Source organism: Lepidochelys kempii, chromosome 3 (genome assembly GCF_965140265.1).
Source record: "Lepidochelys kempii isolate rLepKem1 chromosome 3, rLepKem1.hap2, whole genome shotgun sequence".
Classification (NCBI taxonomy): domain Eukaryota; kingdom Metazoa; phylum Chordata; order Testudines; family Cheloniidae; genus Lepidochelys; species Lepidochelys kempii.
The window spans coordinates 137,277,163-137,300,444 of record NC_133258.1 but is presented as its reverse complement, the minus strand read 5'-3'; the positions used below and the strand labels follow the sequence as shown (position 1 = coordinate 137,300,444).

Here is a 23,282-nt window from a genome sequence, read left to right as displayed (position 1 = left end):
GTACTGGAAGTGGCATCCTGAAAGTAGGATAGAAATCAGAGGAAACAAGGACAAAAAGGGATTGTTTTCAGAATGTTTTCCTAGAAATAGACATGTTTACAAACAGATAGCAAAATACCTAAACAAAAGAGCAATTTTGCAAGGAAGACTAAGATGCAAACGATATAAATTGGCTTTAAAGTTTAAAATAGCTTGAAGGTAAACATTTTTTTTTTGTCAATTGATAACAAATGCAAGCCTTCAAATTGCTAAAAAAAGTAACCTAACAGATGTTCTCACTTACTGAAACATAAGACAAGTCTACAAAAAAACCCACAATATTCAAATCACATTACTGATTTCATATAACCAATAAAAATAGATTTTTGAGAATGTATTTTTATTACATTTTAACCCACATCTCATTGCAAGTTAACCCCAGGCAATGAGAAAAATCAGTATCCCCTCCCCAACAAAATTAACACAATGCTCCGCTGACCAAAAGATGCTGGCAGCCAAAACTTAATGTACTCCTCTGCACTATTCTCATCCTTTGCTATTAGGGCCTAAGAATGTCCTACTTCAGGGAGTAACAAGATATTGGGAATATTTTTCTACTAATGTGATAAAAACAAATAAGATAAATTCTGATACTGCAGTATGTACTGTACTCTGCCATGTGGTAGTTTTATTAGCAGTAATTAATTGTTTTTATATGTAATTTATTCTCATAAAAATGTATCCTAAACCTATAAAAGCTAACATAAACAACTGCATTAGGCCTAAATATTGAAGAAGCTTCCAAAAAGAAGCAAGAGTATACTGGGTATGAGATGATACTTACAATATAAACAACATTAGATAAGAATATATCTTAAAGGTATAGGATTTCTGCTTTATTTTACAAAAAATGTGGCTACTTGGTCCATTTAGTAGGACATTTTTTTTTAAATATAGTCATTATTACATATGCCTTTATTATAGGTGGAGCAGAGGAAGAAGCCCATAAATTAGTTTTTCCCCAATACTTTCAAGTATGAAACCATTTCAATTACAGCAGAACTCAGAATTACAAACACCAGAGTTACGAACTGACCAGGCAACCACACACCTCATTTGGAACCGGAAGTATGCAATCAGGCAGAAGAAAAGAGAGAGAAGAAGAAAAAGGTAAATATAGTACAGTGTTAAATGTGAAACACTAAAAAAAAAAATAGAAGGAAAGCAGCATTTTTCTTCTCCATAGTAAAGTTTCAAAGCTGTATTAAGTCAATGTTCATTTGTAAACTTTTGAAAGAACCTTAACGTTTTATTCAGAGTTATGAACATTTCAGAGTTATGAACAACCTCCACTCCCAAGGTGTTTCTAACTCTGAGGTTCGATTGTACTTATAACTTTGCCAAACTTTAACTCTTTGGTGAGAAGATTTCCATTCCAGGAGTCTTATTTTTTTAGAAAGTTTTAGCAAAAATGGTTCAGATGTTTCTAGGAGTTAAATTAGGGAAAATATGTTGTTTTGCCCTCATTAATGAATTGGTTGCAAGAAAGTTATTTTTTAGAAGCTCTAATGCTGCTACACTTTTTATCCAGCCCCACACAGCACCTACATTTGTCTGGATTGAACACATATCATCTCCTACAGAATGACTCAACAGGCTCCATCTAGGGAAACAGGATGGTCAGCAGGGTTTTCCCTGCAATTGCTGCTCCAGAGAATCGTAGAACATTAGGATTGGAAGGGATCTCAGGAGGTCATCTAGTCCAACCCCCTGCTCAAAGTAGGACCAACCCCAACTAAATCATCCCAGCCAGGGCTTTGTCAAGCCAGGTCTTAAAAAGCCACTAGACACCTGAACAGATAGCTAGAAGACACTCTCCTGTGCTCTCAGTACTTCACTTCAGGGTGCCCACTCAGCGAGGAAGAGGAGAAACCGATCTGAAAACACGAGGTGTTAGGAATCAGGGGGAGGAGTTCTGAGGAGGAGATTGCAGGAGCCAGAGGGGGGTGAGAAGCAGAAAGGGAAAGAGGATCAGTAGCCAGAAGTGGGCGTGGAAAGCAGAGGGAGACAGGTGGGCAGTGTGTGTAGATTTGAATGGGTTGGCTGGAGTGGGAGAAAGATAATCAGAAGAGCATATCCCCTCCAGAACCTGGAATTTGAGCCCTGAGTCTCAGCCACTCCTCTGCTGTCAGCAAATAACTGTGAAACCCACTCTCAATCTGTGTTTTATCATCCTCTAGTGCCTGATCCACATTCAGCCTATTACTGCTACCAGTTAATCTGTTAGCTCAAATGGAATAGTTCTGTCCTTAGAGCTAAAAATCCAAATCCTATTGATGAAGCAAGCTGGGGGCCAACAAAGTTCTATGTGATAGAATTTCTGTTTGCTATGATGATATTTTTTCCACTTTGCTAAAAAAATAAATGAGACATTAAATCCCCAAAGTGAGTCTTGAGGGCAAAAATTGTGTGAAAGTCAGACACTACATCCATCCAACATCTTGACAGATGAAAAGAAACATGACAAAGTCAGACAGTCAGTCAATGGTGCTTGACAGTAGTGTGGGAAAAGAGCCCAAGGCAGACCTTCCCACAATGGCTACTCGCCAGATGGAGATTAGAGAACACACTGCTTCTCGGCTCACCTGCAGGCCTCAGCCTGGGCTCTCTGATAGCTCTCCGCAATGACTGCGCTAGCCTTGTCCTGGCTTCTCCAGACTAAGCAGTTGTGGGCAGGGTTCTGCCAGTTGTCATTGAGAATGCTGAATTTCTTCAGACCTTGCTGGACCTTATTGTTGTATTGGTGAATTGGCCTTCCTCTGCGTCACAGGCAGTTCTTGAGTTGACCACAGAGTACAGCCTTCGGGAGACTATCTTGAAGCATATGCTCCATGTGTCTCAGCCAGCAAAGCCTGCATAGACTGTAGGCTGGTTCTCTCAAAGACCTTGTTGTTAGCCACCCATTGGTCCCAAGTGACTCCAAGGACTTTTCTGAGACAGTGAATGTGGAAGCTGTTCAATCTCTGCTCCTGCTTGGAATATGTGACCCAGCTTTCACAGCCATAAAGGAGAGTACTGCGGACCCAAGTCTGATAAACGGAGACTTTCATGTTCAGGGTTAGCAGCTTGTTGATACAGACATGTGAGGTAAGTTTGCCAAAGGTAACAGAGGCTTTGCTGATTCTCACATCAAGTTATCTATCAAGGCTAAGTGAGCTGGTTAAGGTTGAGCTAAGATACAGAAGCGATCCACATTCTCCAGAGTTTCATTATTGACATAGATTTTAGGTGGGATGTTGGTACCCTGTGACATGACAACTGTTTTCTTGATACTGGTTACTATGCCAATCTGAATACATGCATCAGAGAACTTATTCAACACGTGAGTTAGAGACAAATACACTGCCATCTTCAAAGTTTTTTTTGTATTGTTAGTATCTGTACGTGTAGGGGCTTTGTGCTGGGAGAGAAGCTGAGCCCTGATTAGGGGGCGGGGCTTCCCTGACTAGGGGTACTATAAAGGTAGCAGCCAGTCAGGCAGTGGCACAGGAGCTAGCAAACAGAGCTGTAAACAGGGGAGTTGGAGTGGGAGTTCTGTTGGAGGAGAAGGTGGGAAGGCTATGACAGATTCAGAGGTGGCAGTGGGAGTGACCCATGTAGCAGATGACACAATGAAGATGACTGGATGTGGAAGCTGTGGTATGTACATGATCCTGGAGGGGGCACCTGGTAAGAGTTTTGTCTGCATGAAATGCCGTCTGATAGAGCTGATGGAGGAAAAGATCAGAGGTTTGGAGATGCAGGTGGAAAGTCTGGTAGAGTTTAGGAAGGGGTTTGAGCAGATTATGGAGCAAAGACATGAGGTATCTGAAGGGAAAAGCTCAGACTTGCAGATGGAAGCAGGACTAGGGAATTCTGAGGGGAGACTGGGTGAGGAAAGTGGTCAGTGGAAGCATGTGACTAAAAGAACTAGGCAGAGGAAAAGACAGGCTAGTGAAGGAGAAATAGAGCTTCAGAATAGGTTTGCAGAGTTGGAAAATGAAGAAGGGGCTCAGCAGGTAGTCACTGAAGGTGACAGGGCAAGGAAGAAGAGAAGAGCGGTTAGTCCTATAGGAAAAGGGGAAGAGTTAATGGAGATTACACCAAATATGAGCCCCAGGAGGATACAGGATGGGTTAAAAAGGATTACAAGGGAGAATGGGAATGGAAAAAACTTGCAGCCAGAGGGAACAGGGGATAGACTGGAGAATAGCACCGTCACTAGGAAAAGGCAGGTCTATGTGATTGGGGACTCTTTATTGAGAAGAATAGATAGGCCTGTAACCAGAGCTGATCCAGAAAATAGGAGGGTGTGCTGTCTTCCAGGTGCTAAGATACGGGATGTAGACCTGAGGTTAAAAAGGATTCTAAAGGGAGCGAGAAAGAATCCCCTAATTATCCTTCATGTGGGAACAAATGATACGGCTAGATTCTCACTGGAAAGTATTAAGGGAGACTATGTTAGGCTGGGGAGGACGCTTAAGGAAATTGAGGCTCAGGTGATCTTTAGTGGGATTCTGCCTGTTCCTAGAGAAGGGCAACAAAGGTGTGACAAGATTATGACTATCAATAGATGGCTTAGGCAGTGGTGCTATAAGGAGGGCTTTGGGATGTATGGCCATTGGGAGGCATTCATGGATAGAGGACAGTTCTCTCGGGATGGACTTCATCTGAGTAGGGAAGGAAATAGACTTCTAGGATGGAGGCTGGCACAACTGATTAAGAGAGCTTTAAACTAGGAATTTGGGGGAGATGGTTGGGAGATGTCCAGGTAATCTCCACGCCAGAATTTAGCATAGAGTGGAAAGAAAATGAAGTAAGAGTGGATACAGCTGTAGGTAGGAGGAAGGGCAGTGTAGATACAAGTCTAATAGGTTATACTGGTAGTAAAATAACCGTGCCTAATAGGGTACAGAATGTGAGTGAGGCCAAACAGCAAAAATTAAGATGTTTGTACACTAATGCAAGGAGCCTAGGTAACAAAATGGAGGAACTAGAGTTACTGGTGCAGGAAGTGAAACCAGATATTATAGGTATAACAGAGACCTGGTGGAATAGTAGTCATGACTGGGCTACAGGTATTGAAGGGTATGTGCTGTTTAGGAAAGACCGAAATAAAGGTAAAGGTGGTGGAGTAGCACTGTATATCAATGATGAGATAGAATGTAAAGAAATAAGAAGCGATGAAATGGATATGACTGAGTCTGTCTGGGCAATAATTAAAATGGGGAAGAAAACTATTAGAGCCTCCCCTGGGATAGTGCTTGGGGTGTGCTATAGACCGCCGGGATCTAATTTGGATATGGATAGAGCCCTTTTTAATGTTTTTAATAAAGTAAATACTAATGGAAACTGTGTGATCATGGGAGACTTTAACTTCCCAGATATAGACTGGAGGATGAGTGCTAGTAATAATAATAGGGCTCAGATTTTCCTAGATGCGATAGCTGATGGATTCCTTCAACAAGTAGTTGCTGAACCGACTAGAGGGGATGCCATTTTAGATTTGGTCTTGGCGAGTAATGAGGATCTCATAGAGGAAATGGTTGTAGGGGATAATCTTGGCTCAAGTGATCATGAGCTAATTCAGTTCAAACTGAATGGAAGGATTAACAAAAATAAATCTGCAACTAGGGTTTTTGATTTCAAAAGGGCTGACTTTCAAAAATTAAGGAAATTAGTTAGGGAAGTGGATTGGACTGAAGAATTTATGGGTTTAAAGGTAGAGGAGGCCTGGGATTATTTTAAATTAAAGCTGCAGAAGCTATCGGAAGCCTGCATCCCAAGAAAGGGGAAAAAATTCATAGGCAGGAGTTGTAGACCAAGCTGGATGAGCAAGCATCTTAGAGAGGTAATTAAGAAAAAGCAGAAAGCATATAGGGAGTGGAAGAAGGGAGGGATCAGTAAGGAAAGCTACCTTATTGAGGTCAGAATATGTAGGGATAAAGTGAGACAGGCTAAAAGTCAAGTAGAGTTGGACCTTGCAAAGGGAATTAAAACCAATAGTAAAAGGTTCTATAGTCATATAAATAGGAAGAAAACAAAGAAAGAAGAAGTGGGACCGCTAAAAACTGAGGATGGAGTGGAGGTCAAGGATAATCTAGGCATAGCCCAATATCTAAACAAATACTTTGCCTCAGTCTTTAATAAGACTAAAGAGGATCTTAGGGATAATGGTAGCATGATAAATGGGAATGAGGATATGGAGGTAGACATCACCATATCTGAGGTAGAAGCGAAACTCAAACAGCTTAATGGGGCTAAATCGGGGGGCCCAGATAATCTTCATCCAAGAATATTAAAAGAATTGGCACAAGAAATTGCAAGCCCATTAGCAAGAATTTTTAATGAATCTGTAAATTCAGGGGTTGTACCATATGATTGGAGAATTGCTAACATAGTTCCTATTTTTAAGAAAGGGAAAAAAAGTGATCCAAGTAATTATAGGCCTGTTAGTTTGACATCTGTAGTATGCAAGGTCTTGGAAAAAATTTTGAAGGAGAAGGTAGTTAAGGACATTGAAGTCAATGGTAAATGGGACAAAATACAACATGGTTTTACAAAAGGTAGATCGTGCCAAACCAACCTGATTTCCTTCTTTGAGAGAGTAACAGATTTTTTAGATAAAGGAAACGCAGTGGATCTAATTTATTTAGATTTTAGTAAGGCGTTTGATACTGTGCCACATGGGGAATTATTAGTTAAATTGGATAAGATGGGCATCAATAGGAAAATTGAAAGGTGGATAGGGAATTGGTTAAAGGGGAGACTACAACGGGTCCTACTGAAAGGTGAACTGTCAAGTTGGAGGGAGGTTACCAGTGGAGTTCCTCAAGGATCAGTTTTGGGACCAATCTTATTTAATCTTTTTATTACTGACCTGAGCACAAAAAGTGGGAGTGTGCTAATAAAGTTTGCAGATGATACAAAGCTGGGAGGTATTGCTAATTTAGAGAAGGACAGGGATACCCTACAGGAGGATCTGGATGACCTTGTAAACTGGAGTAATAGGAATAGGATGAAATTTAATAGTGAGAAGTGTAAGGTCATGCATTTAGGGATTAATAACAAGAATTTTAGTTATAAGCTAGGGACGCATCAACTAGAAGTAACGGAGGAGGAAAAGGACCTTGGAGTATTGGTTGATCATAGGATGACTATGAGCTGCCAATGTGATATGGCTGTGAAAAAAGCTAATGTCGTCTTGGGATGCATCAGGAGAGGTATTTCCAGTAGGGATAAGGAGGTTTTAGTACCGTTATATAAGGCACTGGTGAGACCTCACCTGGAATACTGTGTGCAGTTCTGGTCTCCCATGTTTAAGAAGGATGAATTCAAACTGGAACAGGTACAGAGAAGGGCTACTAGGATGATCCGAGGAATGGAAAACTTGTCTTATGAAAGGAGACTCAGGGAGCTTGGCTTGTTTAGCCTAACTAAAAGAAGGTTGAGGGGAGATATGATTGCTCTCTATAAATATATCAGAGGGATAAATACCAGAGAGGGAGAGGAATTATTTAAACTCAATACCAATGTGGACACAAGAACAAATGGATATAAACTGGCCACTAGGAAATTTAGATTAGAAATTAGACGAAGGTTTCTAACCATCAGAGGAGTGAAGTTTTGGAATAGCCTTCCGAGGGAAGTAGTGGGGGCAAAAGATCTATCTTGCTTTAAGATTAAACTCGATAAGTTTATGGAGGAGATGGTATGATGGGATAACATGGTTTTGGTAATTAAATATTCATGGTAAATAGGCCCAATGGCCTGTGATGGGTTTTTAGATGGGGTAAGATCCAAGTTACCCGGGAAAGAATTTTCTGTAGTATCTGGCTGATGAATCTTGCCCATATGCTCAGGGTTTAGCTGATCGCCATATTTGGGGTCGGGAAGGAATTTTCCTCCAGGGCAGATTGGAAGGCCCTGGAGGTTTTTCGCCTTCCTCTGTAGCATGGGGCACGGGTCACTTGCTGGAGGATTCTCTGCTCCTTGAGGTCTTCAAACTACAATTTGAGGACTTCAATAGCACAGATATAGGTGTGAGGTCTTTTTTAGGAGTGGTGGGTGAAATTCTGTGGCCTGCATTGTGCAGGAGGTCAGACTAGATGATCATAATGGTCCCTTCTGACCTAAATATCTATGAATCTATGAAAGAGCAAATCCCGAATAGTGACCTGGGTGACATGCCTTTTGCTCTGAAATATTCTGATGTTGAACAAGCTGCCATCTAACCTTTATTTAATTACTACACCAGATTGACTGTTTCCAAAAGCATACTTACGGAGAATTGGGAAGAAGATGCCAAAACTGATAGGCCCTAAGATGCAGCCTTGCTTCATGCCAGCATTAATACTAAACTCAGATGATGTTTCATTTTCATACTGGATAGTTGCCTTCATTCCCTCATGGAACTCCTTAAATAGGAAGAGCACTTTGTGTGGACAGCCAGTTTTCGACAGGTATATGCCATTCCTGCTAACTCTGTCAAAGGCCTTGCTACACACAGAGGTGCCTGTTGTTCACAGCATTTTTCTCGCAACCAGCGCATTGTGAAGGACATGTCAGTCACGGAGCATCTGGCTCCCACACTGGCTCTCAGGATAAGTTCTCTCAGCAAGGACTTGAGTCTTTTCAGCAGGACCCTCATAAGCACCTTGCTGACCACACTGAGCAGAGATATCCATCAGTAGTTGTTACAGTCTGCTCTGTCCCCTTTATTTTTTGTAAAAAGTGATTATGTTTGCATCTTTCAGACCTTGGGGGTTTCTTCCCAGGAGGCACAGAGAAGCTCCTGGACGTCGCTCACAGGCTCTCTTCCTGCCCTGCCGTTAGGTGCTCCGGAGACATCTGGTGGTTGCATGCTGCTTTCCCAGGCAAAACCTCTTTGATAGCTTTCTCCACATCAGTGGCTCTCAAAATTATTTATCATTGTGTGCAGCACATGCAGCCCACAATGTGTTATCTGGGCCCCAGGGGCCAGGTGGCAGGGCAGCAGCAGCCCAGACCCCAATCCTGGACCCCGGACTCCTGCCATGCAGGGACGGCCAGCTGCCTGTCCTGGATCCCCAAACCTGAAGGGCTGGGTGGCAGCCCTGGATCCCTGACCCCACCATGCTGGGCAGCAGGGCAGCCCAGAGCCCACCATGCCAGGCAGTTGGGAACCCAGACCCTGCCATGCAGGCCAGCCTTTAGCATACAGATGAGCGGGGCCACAGCTGTGTGCTAATCGGGCCGCATGTTGCGAACCACTGCTCTACATGTTCAAGAGTTGGTGTTTGGTCCAGTCCCTGCATCTTTGGAAGCTGGGGGATGGCAGCTAAGACAGTATGACAGATAAAGTCATCCTTTGAGTAGAGTTCTTAGTAATGCTCAGTCCATTGGTCAAGTTGTTCTTGCCTATCAGTCAGGATGGTACCATCTTTTGTTTTCAGGTTTGCAGTCTTTTTACAAATTGAACCACGTGTCTCTTTGATTCCATCATAGGTACCATGAAGTTCCCTCTTTCAAAGCAGGTCTGAATCTTTTTTGGATAGGCCTTGCCAATAGTTCTGGGCACATTCTCTGGTGGCTTTCTGGACTGCAGCCTCTTTGAACTTAAGATTTCTGGACTTATTTGGTTGTTGAAGTAAAGTTAGGTGAGCTTGCTTTTTCTTTCCTATGAGTGGGAGCAGCAGATATTCTGATGCTGCGAATCAGTCAGGTTGTTTTTTCTTTGTTGTTCCAAAGAAATCCTTTTCAGCAGCCAGTGTCTTATTCTTGACATTTTCCCACAAGATGTCATAATCAGGGGAATCAAGTAGATCTTTTTTCAGAAACACGCTCAAGCACACATTGAAACTTTGCATATGTGTCAGAGTCCTTCATGTTAGTGATGCTGAGGTGAGATGCGTCTTTTGAATTCACATATTGGATCTTTTTATGATGTAATTGGAGCTTTGTCCTGACAAGGGTATGGCCAGCGTTGCAATCAGCGCTATGCATTGGTCAAGCATGTGGTACATCGTGAATGTTTCTGTGACAGATCAAGGTGAGGTCAAGTTGATGCTAGTGTCCTGAGCGGGTTGCCTCCATGTGATCTTGCTGCTACTGTTGCCAGCAAAATAGGTATTTGAGACTATCAGATCACAAGAGGTGCAAAGCTCAAGGACACACTGGCCATTTTTGTTGATGCTACCTGTGCTGTGTTAGCCAATGATGTATCCCCAATCTTTGCAGTGATTACCCACATGGGCACTGAAATCACAGAGTCTGTTCCTCAGGGGGAGATTCTTGAAGAAATCACCGAGTCTGTTCCTTAGAGGGACATTCTTGAGGATTTGTTCCAGTTGAAAATAGAACTCCCCTTTTTGCTGTTTGGAGTAGTCAAGTATTGGCCTGTAGATGGACAGAAGAGTCTGGGTTCCAGAGTTCATATTCCCATCCAGCCACGTGATCCTCTCATTGATAAATACCAGAAGGGTAAATGCACAGAGGACAGACTTCTTGACAGCAAAACTGACAGTATAACCTTGGTTCATTTTCCGGTTTCCCAGACCAGCAGAAGTGGTAATTTACTTCATCTAGTGATCCAGTTTCAAAAAGACCCATCTCACTGAGGGCTGCAATATCGACTTCCAGTAGTTCTCTGTCAATTATGGCTGTTTTCTGAAATTCATGGTCTTTCAGTTTAAGGCCGGTTAGCATAGTGCAAACATTCCAACAAGCAATAATTAGTTTAGAGCCAGGAAAGAAGTTGGAAGGAAGCTTTTTAGCCCACCTTTTCTAGGGCTTTCCATGAATTGGGATATGCAGGCCACTCCTACATAGGGCTGCTTGGACATCTGAGTGGCTGCTGAATGCCTGGGTTCTTCCCCACCAGGCCGAGCAACCATCAAGCACAGACCTTTGATGTTTATGCCTAGGCAAAACAAAGAAGGAAGGGGTTGCCATAGGCCTTCCACCTTCTCTCTTGGCAGGAACTATAGAACTCTAACGGCAAGATGATGATCAAGATGATTGGTACAGGCCTGCTGCAGCTTCTAGCTGGACCACCACTCTGAGATGAAGGAAGTATCTGCCTTATCGCAACTGCGCCTTTTCTAAATGGCTGTGGTCCCGGTAGTGTGGGTACCATTGGCCAACAGGATACTGGCTCATCCTTTTTCTGGGGACATTTCCTACACCCAGGGGGTTCCACTACCCTGTCCTTGTGCACCATTGGGGCTTCCCAAGGGGAGACAGGTTTATTGATTGGCACTGGTCACTCGCCATTGCATCGCTGGCTGTACCGTCTACACATCCAGTGGTGAATCCTAGAGGAACCAGGCAGAGATCAGTCTGAAAGTCAGACACTAAACAAGAAAATCATGAGGAACCTTGGCACAATAGCCCAAAACAGAAAAAAAGCAAAATGCAGAGAAATGCCTTCAGACAGTCATAGCAGCAATAATATTTCCCTTTAAAATATCTATAAAAACGAGACCACAACTTCAAAGCTGAAACAAACATGCTTTCTTGACAGACGACAAAGTTTTGCTGCATGGGGATAAGTGATTAGAAATTCCCTTCTTCCCCCAACCATATGCCTGTCACATCTACTGAGCTGCATGGCTCTGGTGCAGAGCTACTGGTAATAACAAGGCCAATGGCTCCAATTTTCAATACTGGCTGCTCGTCAGCTTGCAAATAAATGGTCTTTAATTGACCCTCCAAAGCACTGCTTGTGGGATAATCAATATTACTACACCACCTTTCCCACCCTTTAAAATAAGGCAATTGCCAAGGGTAGTAGTATACCACGCCAGCTGCCACTTATGAATTAACTCATCCAAAAACATGAGCAGAGAACTGTTTCAAGGCTGGTGACATTAAAATGTAAAACATAGTTCACCACTCTTTTCTCTATGTCCTATCAATTTAAAAATCTCTTAACAAAACAATTATTGTAATTTAATAAAATCTGAACCAACAAAGAAAGATGCTTTGATTTAAATGTAATTCTGTGTGTGGTCACAAATTTATCCCTGTATAGTTATTATTCAAGATAGTTATATTGTACTATGCACAAAGGAATGTAAATTTATAACTGTGTTTTATACAAAATAATAATATAACTGTGTTCCTAATACATCCTTTACAAAACACTGAATTGTAATGTTTTATCTTCAAGTGTTTTAATCAGGGCACAAAGAGATAGCCAGGAATTTTTCCTGGCTCAAAAGTAGTTGCTGTCCTTCAGAGCACATTAATATAAATTTTATTACTATTAAATAGTAAATGAAGAGATTTACATCCTTGTCATTCAGACACAATTTGGTGGTGCTCTCTGTGAGTTCTTGCCATCTCTCCTGTAAATATACATCTTTTCAGACACGCCAAAGTTTTGTTGTTTTGTTTTGTTTTATTTGAGAGATTCCGCTTAAGCAGGGACAGTCAAAGCCTGTCATTTTGCAAAATATTTTTGAGTTTTGCAAAACTAATTTGATTCATGAGCCATTTTGTTTGAAATCTTAAACCAGGTAGTTTGTTTTCCAAAGACTGAGTCAAATTTAAGAACAAAACAAGATGATTTTTTAGCCAAAGGGAAGCTTCTGTTGTATTAGAAATAAAACACTGCTCTCCAAAACTAAGCTTGTAACAAGAAATGCCTTACATATTTTATTAAATAGCATTTCTGTTTTTGATCAGAATTTCTCTCTTTTGTTTCCCCTTCATTTTTCAAAGGCTATTTGTTTTTCACTCTTCTGTAGTCACTACTAAGTGTTTTTTTTTAAACTGAAAAATTAAGCATGTCGATGCATAAATCACAGAAAGGCAAGATCTGAAATACAATAAATCCAAAACACCTTTATAATCATAAAACACAGAAGGATAGTCCTACATTAAGCCTAGTTCTCTATTGTAAACAATAACTAAGAAACAGAAATATAAAATAAGGATCTGTCTTCTGTCTTAGGCATTTCTACTGTGTCTACTACTACAGTACCTAAGCACTATCACACCACTGAACACAGAAGTTCAACAATCCAGAAATAAACCATGACCATGCAAAGAATAAAAGTATCAGCTTAAATTTGGAAATTATGAACTAAAACAAATGAATGGCTAGTAGTAAATAAACTACAGCACTGATTCTGTTAGAATGTGCTCCATTTTCCCCTCTTTTGTCAATATATAATTTAGATCCCATTATGTTCATGTAGGTTTAAAGGTAGGTAAAATAAATTTACCTAGCGCTAATCCTCATTTTCTCTAGAAAGGTTTTCAGCTTTTTAAAGAAATCTCAGCTCCAGTGATTTTATCCTGAGGAAAGTGGATGTGAATAGGGGAGAGAAAAAGAGGCATGAGGTAACTGATTGCACTATGTTTTTTGTTTTAGATGGAGAGGATAGTATCGCTTTGGTTTTAACTGACAACACACTCAGGAAATTTCCTTTGTAACTCATCTTCATTGAAGGTGATGTTGATAAGTTTGTTGCCTATACTGACAGTTTAGTCAAGCAACTTACCAATCACTGGAGAAGAGACAAAGGAGTTGAGGAGCACACATCTCTTTCCGAAGAAGCCATTGCAGCTGCCAAAAGTTACCAATAAAGAGTAGAAAACAAAACTTAGATGTTGGAAAAGAAGCTCAACAATCTTGAAAAGGGTGGATGAAGAAAAAAAAAGGCAGAATCATCGGGATTCTAGAGGCAGCTGTCTCCTCTGAAACCTGACTTCTACAGGTGGAAGATCTAGAAGGTAAAAAACATTTAAAGTGGATTAACTATCTGGACTTAGTTCCAAGATTTTTCCAATAAAAATCAACACACATCAATTAATATTTACCTCTGTAACTGCTATGATCACAGTTAAAATGTAAATATTCCCTCAGTTACCATGCTGCAGTATCTGAAATACTACAGTATTTCACTAGTCTATGTAGAAAAAGATTCAATAACTCCTCAGATACCAGGGCATATGGGAATTGTAATTATATTATCTTTTTCCAGGCAAAACAATTTTTATAATGGATTTTGTTTCACCAAAAATTTCTTGTGGATGTAACTAACATTTGCAACTTTAATCCTATCTTTAAGTATTTTTGCTGAAGTTTACTTTTGTACATCCAGCCAAACTGAAGATTTTCCTGCCCAATAACGTGAAAGTATTTGATTCCCCAGAAGATGCTGAAGTTTTTCTTAATAAAGTCAAGAAGGCTCACTGAGGTCAGATACCTGAACACTACCTAATCATAAACAAAAAGTTTACCCATAACAATTTTCACTGCATCATTTCCCCAGTCGCTTGATTTTCTTCATATTGTATATATATATATATATAATCTTATTTTCCAATTTGTACTCAAAGACTTTTCTCCTGCCAATATATCTTTCCTGTTACTTTTCTCAGACCTTCCCTCTCTCTGAGTCTCTAGCAAGTTTGGGACAATGTAGTTTTCCTTTTTTTGTAACATTTTGGATTTTTTTAAATTCAATGTTTTGGAAAGGAAATATACACTTACATGTACAGGCAACCCTCTTGCCAGTTTTTTTATTTATTTTTTTAAATCTGGAATATGAACTATAAATGAGTAACAGTAGAGAGAAAAGTGCTTAATTTCACAACAAAAATGAGAAATGCATTTTATTTCTAATTTGCAAAGAGATTTATTTATTATTAAGGCAATATATGTGTGGGTGTATTCTTCTGCAAATTGTTAAGGGTAGTTGGATTTCCAGCTGCAGATTAGAAGTACTATTTGCTATCTCCCTCTCATTTTCCACTATTTCCTGGCTGACTAATCTTAAAAGACTATGGTCAAAGTTTTCAAAAGGGCTCTCACACAATCAGGGGTTTGATTTTCAGAAAAGAGCCCAGCTTCCACTTAAGCACCAGAGTGGCCAGATTTCAGGCTAACTCAGCATGTTGGGTGCTGAATACTTTTGAAAATCTGACCCAAAGTGAAAATCCAAAGACAGAAGAATAAAACCACATAATTTAACAGTTTATAAACAGCCGTAGTGTTGCATCTCAGTGATGGCTGTATTTCAGTATTGCATACAATTATTTTTCTGTGGGTTTATATAATTTGATAACTTTGTGAAGAGATTTCTGACCCTTTAGTAGGAAAAGATGTCAGATGGAAATGTAAGACACTATTGTGGGGCAGAGGGAAATGGAGGAAGGATTGGTCCTCCTAAATTCACCCAAAGAAAGGATCTTTTATATGAATGGATGTGGTATCTCCTCAGAGGGGAGGGTCTGCTGCATCCATGGTACAAACAACACACACCCTCCCCTTGGACTCCACAGAGAACTTCCATGGATTTGGTGTTCCATATGTAGGTTAAGATGGGCAAGTCAGAGGAATGCTCTTCATTCCACCCCAATCTGGCACGCAGCAGAAACTCACTTACAAGTTAATACAGCCTCCATACTTTTGTAGTAAAATGAAAGGTCATAGAGGCAGATGCCAGCTGGGAAGTCCTCTTCATGGCAAGAGCTACAAGGATCCTAGACCTCTTGTGGTGCTCAAGTGATTAATGAATACTTTATGTATGCATCTTGATAGGTTTTTTTGGTATTTTTAATGAACTACATTAATATATTAGAGTTTGCATACAGTGTTGGGGTGAAGGATGGGAGATTGATCATGGACCTCCATGTTATAGTTAAATGCCAAGTAATTTCCTCATTAAATTAAAGTACAAAATTTGTCAACTCTTCCTTCTATTTGCATTTGCCTGGAATGAGACAAACCACCATTACCATGAAAGGCTGAAACCTTGAGATTTCCGTGGCTCAATACTTGTAAAAGTATTTACAAAGGAATTCTGCTAGGTCATTGACCACTGAAAGCTGGAAGAAAGTAAATCAACAATGTTCAGTGTAATCCCTCATAAAATTTTACAGTGAGTCACCAGTCACAAATAGCTTCCTGCTCATTTAGAAAGATACGAGGTTATGGGAGAGGGTTGAACGAATGAACAAAACGATCCATGTACGTCTTTTCCCTAAAAGGTTGGCTCTGAAGAGGATACAGAAGGACTAAAGGCAAAGCGGATGGGAGCTTTTCAGTTTTGTGCGGCGGACATTACTTATAGAAAAGGGTAACGAGGAGAATGTGGGAACATGTAGAGAAAAGTACTGGGAAGATGATGAGATCCAGAGCAGTAATAGATTGATTTTAGGGGCATATTTTCAGGGAGGTGGCCTGTCTTTAGCAGGTTCAAGCTGTGTCTGCAACACTGTGACCCTAAGAGCATCCCAATGCCAGAGGGCAAGGGGCTCCCTGGTATATAACAATGAGTCTCAGCTGGCCTGACCAACTCAGTGCACCCCAACTCACTGTTGTCATAATCTGTATCTAAAAGGGATCATGTAAGGTATCTTATGTGAACTGGTATCATGGTGGTCGTTAACGTTACTTTGTGGTGTACATATGGTGACATACGAAAATTATAAATTTGTGCTGGTAATACGTGAAATATGGAAAATGTGTTGGCGGGGTGCCTTGATCCCTTAGACAAAGGAATGTGGTTCCAGCTGCTTGAATGCATCTCCAGTGTAAATTGAGCAAGGAAAGAAAATGGAAGTACAGTTACATAAAGGTAAACACAGCCACGAAACTAGGGAGTTGGAGAGATAGCCACTTAACTATCAGGAGGGGTGGGGGGAAGGATACTGCAGAAATTAACAGGGTATCAGCCACCTGGTGAACACAGCAAGCTGAGCTCATAGGGCAACTTCCTGACATTGAAAACAAAGATAAACTTTGAGAATAGAAGCAGAGAGAGAAAGCCCTTTTGGCACCCTTCACCTGAGGAGACAAACCAACCAAGTGCTTTAGGCTTTGTGTTGGATCCTGGCTATGGACTGGCCAAGCATGCTGGAAGAACAACTAGGGTGAGAAAACTACTCTGACCAAAAACTCCTGTTTGTTAAGTTAGGATTTAGTCTTAGAAGTGTATCTTTACTTGTGTGTGTTTGTAACCGTTGCAAGCACTATTCCTTTTACTTGTGTGGCAGAGCTCCAACCTTGTCCCAGTGGGTCCCATGCTTCCAGGCGGTTTAGGCTAGCTTCAGAGGCTCACTGCAACCCTCCATATAGCCCCTCTCGTTCTAGGGCCAGAGATACAATCTACTGAGCCCTTTTCATCATAAGCCAGCAATGGAGGTTGGTGAGAGAATTCCCACAGAATTCTGTTGCTCCTACAGCCTCATGCCAAAACAGTTTAGCCTCCTGTCCTGACAGGGGCCTGTTTTCCCCTTCTGTAGTGGTGGGTTGGGGGGAACCTGGGCCCGCCCTCTACTCTGGGTTCCAGCCCAGGGACCCTAATGGTAGCAGCTATTAGCAGCCAACCTTTCACTGCCAGAGTTGCTACATTTCCCTGGGCCACTTCCCCACAGCTCTCCTGTTTCTCCCTTCTTCACCCTTGCCTTAGGGCTCCCTTACCAATGACTTGAGGGTGTCTTCATTAACCAGCCCTTCAGCTGCACTTCCTCTCCCCTGGCTCCTCTCTGCCTGACTGGAGTGAGCCCTTTTATGTTACCAGAGTGGCCTTAATTAGAGTCAGGTGGTCACATTAGCTTAATGGCCTGACCTGACTCTTTGCAGGTTAATAGGAGTCAGATGTTCTCATTAGCCTGGAGCAGCCCCTGCTCTGGTCAGTCAGGGAACAGAAAATTGTTAATAAAGTGGCCAGTATATCTGCTTTCTGCTACTGTGCTGTACCCAACTTGCCTGGGTCTATCACACTTGGTATCAATTAAATATATGTTCTTTGTTAATAAACTTTATCTTGTTTTTATTACACAACCCTCTCAGTGCAGAGTTCCAAACTGAAGAATAAAATCCTCAGTCAAACTGACAGGCTGGTGCTGTGCACTGACTCTTTAAGGGAAGAGCAAACTTGATGAGGTTTTGTGAGTGATATATATAGAGAGAGGCTGAGCACTGCAGGGGAGATTGTCTTGGGGAGACTTGGGCCTAGAGGAGGTGTTGGTGTCACATTGCAAGGAGTAAGCAGGCTGGTAGAAGCTGAGCCAAAGCTGAACAGCACAGAAGCACCCAAGTTTACAGGACAGGTAGTGACACAACCCCTTACTGGTCTGGTTGAACCTCCAAAGCAACACAAACATTTGTACCTGCATTTTGTGGCAACAATTCAGTTTTATCTTCAAATGTGATTACCTGAACCACTGACCACTTTGGACAGTTAGCAATACAATTAATTAGATTTGCACCCACAATTTGGGAGGCAGTGCTTCATCCCAGCTTAAACTTTAGTCCTTAGGTACTTGTCATTTCCTCTTTCGCTTTCAGAAATCAACTCTTCTGTTGTAATAGCTGAGACTGTGTAATTAAAAAAATCAAAATAGAAACCAAAGAATTGATTTTATTTTGAAGTTGTTGAATAAAGCAACAAGAAGCAAAAAGAGTCTAGACAAAACATGTCCTGAAACAATAATAAAATTGAGGGATGTATCTCTTTCATCATCTGCATCATCCATGTTTGTTATATAGCTGTAATCTAGTTTGACTAGGAACGTTAAACTTTCATGCTACCATCCCAATCCTGCAAACACTTACGTACATTCTTTAATTTAAGCACCTAAGTAATTCCACTGACTTCTGTAGAGCTGCTCATGGGTTTAAAACTAAGCATGCATGTAGGTCTGAGGATGTAATGCTTTCTACTGTAAAACTGCATATTATTTGAACTTTGGAAAATTGTTTTGGCATTGTTCTCCATTTATATCTGCTGATACATAAACCCGAAATAATAAAAAATGGCTTTTTTTTAAGAACAAATTCCAAGAATCTGAATATTTGCCATCATGAATTGTAAGTGAAATCCAATTGAAAGTACATGGCCCAATCACGCAACCCTTACTTTGATTAAGGGTAGCACAATCAGACCCATCACTTGTAATTTAGAATTATTCTCATTCTAAATTATAGACCTGAGTAGCTAGACTGTGGTGGCCATCGTGCCGCAATGGAGACATCTTTATTGTGCCCCTGGCAGTATGAGACTCATATGCAAATTGTATCAAATACAGCTAAATCTCTAGACCTTCAAGCCACATTTCATCACATCCTTTATAAGTGCTGCTTATCAGACACACACGGTTGCAAATGTGATAAACATGATAGTAGAATTGAAGAATACCATTATCAAGACTCTAAATAAGCCCCAAATTCTAGAACCATTGGACTTTAATAGAACAAAGATTTGGCCCCAAATAGCACGTGTACTTTCTACGGAAGACTTCCAAATATAATGTCTGAGACTCCACCGATGCAGGGGCTCAAACCTAGTAGAATAATAAAATTGGGTGATTCATACAGGCTATTATACATGCCTCTTATAGACCGGTACAGCAATATTACCAGTTTCAGTAAAAGTTGCATTAAACCTTGTGCTTTCAATAGGCAAAGAATAAAATCTGCAACTTTTCCCATTATCCAGATAATGGGACAGATTCAGTCACTGATTGCAGTGAAGCTACAACAGGAATGAATTTGAACCATTGGCGGTAATATGCTAAAACCCATAGCATTATATGTACCAGAGAAAATGCATTCAAATTACTGTTAAAAATCAGCAGCTAAAGTTGATTTACATGGAGAGATGGTAATTTTAAATAATTATTTCTGAGCACTAAGGACACTAAATATCAAGCTTAATGGTTAATGGGGGAAAGGAAAGAAAAAGTACAACAGAACCTCCAGCAAAAACTAGAAAGAGGAATAATATCTTTAATATGAAAAATTGCTGAACCAATCACAAGCAGCATGAAGAAGCCAGTTCTGAAAACACTTATGCACATACTTAGCTTTATGCATGAGTAGTCCCATTCATTTCAGAAAATCTATTAATATGCATAAAGTTATGCACATAAGTGTTTGCAGAATTGGGCCCATTGTGCCCCTTTGGTTAGCAGTCTCAGCAGAAAGGGCAAAGATTGAATAGACATGAAGACTGAACTAATTTCTCACCCTTACAAGTCTTCAGGACAGTGTTGATGCACATTGGCTTGGGAACTTTGCACCCTTCAGATATCCCTTAACAAAAATCACAACAGAGACAGCCAGCCATTCCACAAACACTACTGCCAAACAGCCAGATAGACTGGCAAAGCCGTGGTGACTTTTGATTTTATTCATTTATTTTTCTTTAATGAAAATTTAGATCAAAGTCACATAGGCCTAAAATGAATTTAAAAAAAAAATCAAAAGGTCTCATATGGAAAAGGACATTGATTCAGACATGGAGCAATGAGACATGCCACAGTTAAATACAGAGGCTGCAACTTATAAACTATTGGCCAACAAGGAACCCCTTCCCAAACTACCCAGCCAGGCCATCGCAGTGCAGAATTTAACTCGGGACCTATAGCCAGAAGCCAGAGTCCCAACCCATTCCCCTCCTCCAGGCTTGGAAGTAGGAAAGATGAGTTGAGGGTAGCTCCATAGTATGCAAGATGTGGAGGGTAGCTCCATAGTATGCAAGATGTGTATCTCCTGACCATGTGGTGTTGTGCTCGGGACCCACATCCAAGCAGCCTCTTAGGTTACAGGGGCCTAACATCAGACCCATTCTTAACTCACCAGCCACAATGAAACCCATCAAAGTTGGAACAAATATAATGTAAATCCCTAAACCAGACCTGAGGGATATCAGATGGGAGAAGAAAAAAACACAATCACCATATGGCAAAAAGTCCCTTCCAGAACTTAAATAAAATCTGCTGATGAGCATAGCCCCTGGCTTTCTAAGAGATCCAGCATACTAAGTGAGGATGAGGCTAGAATACAGCCAGAGTGTGTGTAGGCCAGTACTGGGCAGAAACAACTCCTCTTTCTTTCTCTCTGCCTCTGCAGGTGGGACCCAGTCAGTCACTCTGTCCTGACCCAAATCACCCAACGGCAGCAGAAGTGGGTGGGATAGGCTCAGAGCTCAGATATTGTTACAGCCAAGCCACTCATCACTCTCTCTCCTCTCCTTGCCCCAGAAAGATGAGGGAGGGGAGACCAGCAAGAGCTTGAGTTATCTCCCGTGTGTGTGTGCGCACGCGTGTGAAAATGAGGGTGATGCATGTGTCCCTATCAACTGGGACAGTTCAGCATGGAAAAGAGATACCTAAGGAGGGCTATGCTAGAGATCTATAAAATCATGACTAGTGTGAATAAAAAAGGAAGTGTTATTTAGCCCTTCACGTAACACAAGAACCGGGGATCACCCAATGAATCTGATAGGCAGCAGGTTTAAAACAAACAAAAGGAATAAGTTCTTCACCCAATGCACAGTCAATCTGTGGAACTCATTGCCAGGGAATGTTGGGAAGACCAAAAGTATAACTGGGTTCAAAAAAGAATTAAGTTCATGGAGGATAGCGTCCATCAGTGGCTATTAAATAAGATGGTCAGGGATGAAATCTCATGCTGTGTGTGTCCCTAAGCCCCTGACTTACAGATGGTGGGACTGGACAACAGGGAGTGGATCACTCAATAATTGCCCTATTCTGTTAATTTCTTCTGAAGCATCTCACATTGGCCACTATCAGAAGAGAGAATACTGAGCTAGATGGACCATTGGTCGGACCCAGTATGGCCATTCTTATGTAAGACTGCAACTTAAAGCTGCATTTTCTACTCAACTAAAGACTGTAAAAACCTCTGGGACTTTCATCGAATGAAATGAAAGTCTTCGAAATACTTCACATAGGAGTCTGCAGCTGTACCAATTTTGCCTGTAATCTGCTCAGATCTCATGAACTAATTTAATTTTTTCTGGTCATGAGAGACCCAGATTTCACTCAGCACCAATATGGAACCAATACAGTGTTAGAAAAAAGAATGGAGATTCCATTCACTTGCTCAAAAGATGGTCTTATGGTTCTGAAACTAGCCTATCATTCAGGAGTGCTGAGTTCTATTCCTTGATCCATCACACATGCTGTCTGTGTAACTTTGGGCAAATCACTGAACCTCTCTGTATCTGAATTCCCTACCTGTAAAATGGGCTAGATGTATGTGAGATTACTGTAAAACATGCATCATTTAAGAGGATCCTCATTACTATAGTGCCCAAGTAGATCAGATTATTTCTGGCTACTCTGGAATCACTCTTTTGACAATATTTTTAAAAGAAAAACAGAGTTTTATTCAAACAGGCTTGTAATTAAAAGAAAATGCCTGGCTTCTGCCATAGGAGATTGTACAAAGGCTGGAAATGTGAAAAAGTCAGTTATTTTTACATATTTTTATTGCTTCATCTCTAAGTGTCCTGAACAATTTGAAACATTTAAATTCAAAAGGGTTTGTTTGGCACAAGTGGGCCAGAGATCATACAAAACTGTGTTTTCCTTTTTCTATTGGCAAAGTATTTCACTGTGAATTTTCTCCTCTTTATCACTGTATGAGAATAATTACGTTTGCTGATCACAGATGGCTGTGAGAGGCTCATCTGACTACTTAGAATTGCTTCATGCTCCCTAAAAGGCAATTAAAATAAAAGTTGTGTGAAGACTACCTTTATCTCATCAAATGCACAGATGATTCATCTCCATTTTATTACTCTTAATTTCCAACCCCAATGAACCAGGATTGTGGAAGCAAAAGGCCTACCACCCTGTCTTTGCAGCACGTGGGGGTGGGGGGGATGAGGGAGCAGGAGAGAATATTTTTCTACCTATCTCACTATAAAGTCATAGATGAACTAGTGAACCACCTTTGTATTTCCCAGGCTTTGCCAGAATTCCACAGAGAAGAATACTCATCTCTAGGGAATAGAAGGCCAAGAAAGAATCTAGCTATACTCTGTGGTTTCTCTTCAGCAGCTTATGGTACCTCTGGGTGTCTCTGTAGAACCCTGGCCCACAATCAATACATACGGGTTGAATGAATCACAAGTAAGAATTTATAAAATACAACTGAGGGAAATCAATTTATTTCACAATCAAAAGTAATCCACAAGTGAAAAAAAGGGTTTGGTTCTGAGTCGGCTCCTACTGGTGTAAAGTCAGTGTAACTTCAGTGGAGTTCCTCCTGATTTACACCAGCATGAGGAGAATCAGGTCTCAAACTCTATATAGTTTTTCGAAAGCCTCTTTTCTGGCCATCAATAAAATAAAGAGTGCTCTTCTGGTGGCTGAAAATGATCAATCACCCCCCTGTTTTTACCTTTATCATCGACCTTGCATGTTTTTCTTGTATTACGTTTTTCTTCAACATTCAGAAACACATCAAATCAGTTTCCTTCTGTTCTTGGAAGCAGTCAGGACTAACAATA

General features: G+C 40.9%; 1 protein-coding gene across 4 annotated transcripts in view; it reads right to left on the bottom strand.

Moving 5' to 3' along the window:
• Nucleotides 1–23,282, bottom strand: part of CHRM3 (cholinergic receptor muscarinic 3) — a 462,402-nt gene that overhangs the window by 321,670 nt on the left and 117,450 nt on the right. For 3 of the 4 annotated variants that reach the window (XR_012157828.1, XR_012157829.1, XM_073335257.1), the window contains exon 2: nt 13,509–13,733. The exons of the other annotated variant lie outside the window; for it this stretch is intronic. The gene's annotated coding sequence lies outside the window, so the exon portion shown is untranslated. The remainder of the gene's footprint in view (nt 1–13,508; nt 13,734–23,282) is intronic. 4 annotated transcript variants of the gene reach the window in all.